Source organism: Pinus tabuliformis, chromosome 6 (genome assembly GCF_031772625.1).
Source record: "Pinus tabuliformis cultivar Carrire ecotype Pingquan chromosome 6, CPIR1, whole genome shotgun sequence".
Lineage (NCBI taxonomy): Eukaryota > Viridiplantae > Streptophyta > Pinopsida > Pinales > Pinaceae > Pinus > Pinus tabuliformis.
The window spans coordinates 857,668,833-857,672,107 of NC_142292.1; positions in this window are offsets into that span (position 1 = coordinate 857,668,833).

Genomic DNA, 3,275 nt, shown 5'->3' on the forward strand with positions numbered 1-3,275 from the left:
CTCTAATAGTGAATGAATAGAATAAAAGTCATTTATCTCTTAAATGACTTCACTGTAAATATGATAAACATAACAAAGCTAAACCTTCAATCTTTCTCTTCCTTTGTCGTATCTAGGCATATTTTGTTTATTGCAAAGGATGTTTATTAAATGTTCTGACAATGGAAAACCATTAGACACTGATATAGCAGTACACTGATTAAACGGCTTTGGATACTAAGATCCTAGAGATCCTAGTACAATGATTAAACGACAATTTCCATGAAAGTTTATTATTCTATGCATAGAAATATCTTGATTACACATGCATGAAATTAAAAAAAAAATGGAATGAAAGATTTGAATGTAAGTATTTTATATAATTTTAAAGTATAACATATTCAAATAAAAATAAATATATAATAATTTGAATTTAAATATATAAATTAAGATAAATTTATAATAAAATTTATATAGTAATTAGTAAGTGTCATTTAATTTAAATATATTTTAATTAAATTAAAAAAATAATAAAGACAGTTTTTATCACAAAAATAAAACAACCAATAAAACATTTTATTATTAAATGTCATTATCAAAAATTAGGAAATATGACTAATTAATACTGTGTTTATGTTAAGATATCTACACTTTAATATATATATTTAGGTGTTTTATATTTTATTAATATATATAATTTTTTATAATTTAAGTTATTAAAATATGTCAAACTGGTTAAAGAGTATATATATATATATATATGGGGGTATGATGTATTGATATAAATTAAAACCTTCAATTTAAAAAAACATACACATAATGTTAATATTTTTAAGTATTTCTAATGAAATATGTTATGAGCCTTATATAATAAAAAGTAATAATAATAATTTTAATTGTTTAATTTGAATCAAAATTATATTTATATTTTTATAGGGTAGTGTAAGTCTTTTTTTTTGTTTTCAAAATAAAAATTATTTTTTTAAACAATCTTAAAAAAAAAAAAAAAAAAAAAAATCGAAATTTTAAATTTTAAATTTTAAATTCGGTATCAACATTTTTCATTTTCGGAGTGTTTTTTGCACAATTTTTCCACCAAAAAAAAAAAAAAAAATCGTTTTCACTGCCATTTTTAAAACATGTTCAAAATTGACCCTAAAAGAAAAAACCATCGTTCCAGTATACACACTTTTTGTTTTTAGAGCTTTTTTTCATGTTTTTTGGGGGGGTTTGGGCCATAGTTCCCGTTTGAAAGTTTACATTGTTTATGGTTATGAGCCCTCTTTGAAATTAGGAATTGGTAAACATCATTGCACAAACCAAGGAAACTTTGGCAGTAAACAATTCATCATTCTTGTTTTATCATTATCTATATGTACTCATACTAACAATCTGAATTGACAATAACATTAAATCAACCATACTACTCAACAACACCAGCCTTCTTCAAAAAATTTATAAACTAAATAAAAACAAAAGTGGCATACTTCCCTTGTACTTTGGATGCATTACTTGGCATGTTCCTTTCTACTCCTTGCATTTGTCCTTTCTGGCTTCTCATGAAGCCAACCTCTCCTTTTCAATGAAGAGGAACAAGGGATGTACTCTCCCTGAGTATATTATCTCCCTTTTTCTTCCACACCTAGGTATGTTGATTTTTTACTAGGGAAACACCATGATCTAATTCTCTGTGCTGATTTGGCACTCTTACTTGATTGAGTGACTTTTTGCCATAGTTTGAACATACAAACCAATGACCATTCCTCTTGTTAGCACCCATTAAATCCAATTTGCAATTACCTTTTGGCCTTCTTTCTCACTATTTGTGCTTTCTTTCTGCCTATACTACTTTGGAGAAATTTCTGGGTTGTTGTTGCTTCTTTTATCTATCTGAAGTCTTTGCCTATTGCAATTTATATAAGAGAAATCAACCACGGTAATTTTAGGCTCTAGTATATTAATATTCTACTAATAATCTTCAAATCCAAACAATGGTCTATGTTGCATCCATGCACCATACGTCCTGCATCTTTTCTTATTTTTGTAATAACTCCTACACAATTGTACTTGCTGGCTCTCAACATGATCCATACCTATGTTTGACTTGTTCTGGAAAGGATGTGAATTATATCCAAGTTTGCATGCAGCTGATTTGTGCCCAAAATTATCACACCTATAGCATTCAACATTATTTATAGCATTCTTGGATTGATACTTGCTCTCTCAGTTCCATTGGGCCACTGATTTTTTTTCCTTTAAGGGGAAAAGGCTCTATGTGCATGGTTGTTCGAATTACTCTAAGAAACTCGTGGCTATTGTTGAAAAAGAGTGTTCCACATTATTGAAGTTTATTTTTCCTCTAGGGACACTTAGAGGCAAAGTGTTCTCCATTACCACAATAAAAACATATGAGGGGTTGTATATCTTTGTCTTTATCTCTGGAAGCCTATTGGTCTCCTTGTGGAATTTTTCTCTTCTCTATGACTACAGTGTTGTTGGGTATTTATTTAGCAAAGATGGTGGGTCCCTTTAATGTTGTTGTTGAGTCACTTTCACCTTCCAATATTGTCTTAACCTGCGGGAGACTATGGTTGGTTTGAATCTCTTCCAAACCTTCAGAATTCTAAAACCTAGTCAATTGTTCCTTTAATGTTCTATTCTCCACTTCTAGCTCTAGATTGATGGCTCTAAGATTCTTGATCTCCTCAAGAGTTGTTATGAGTTTCCCTTTTAAATAAATATTTTCTTCAAGATCTTCCAACTCAATGGAGGAGATGCTATATTCACAACTTGTGTCTATTTCACTCATATCTTGTTCAAAACTTTGTTCCCTTTTTTACTCTAAGGATTCTTCTATAGACAATGTGATGTTCTTTCTTCCTCTCCACCAGATTTGGACCTATTAACTTCTTGAACATTGTCTAAATTTTTTATTTCTATCAAGGTAGTTTCTTCTTCACTACTACTAGATGATCAACTCTCACTTTCACTAGTACTTGCAATTGAGAAACTTGAAGATAAATGGCCTATTGATGTACAACAACAACAAAAAATTTGCTTGTAGATTGCATCTTTTCTGGATCCTCTATGTGTTGATCAACAACTTGGCCTCTTGATACAAGTGAATCATCTTCTGATTCATGATCTTCAATACTCTTTGAATCTTTGACTGCTCCATTCTTCAGAGAAAGGGTCTTGACATCACATGTAGCTTCTATGTCTATATCATAAATGAACTGTAACTCATTCCATATCTCTTTGGAAGTCTCACAATAGATCACTTTCTCAATATATTA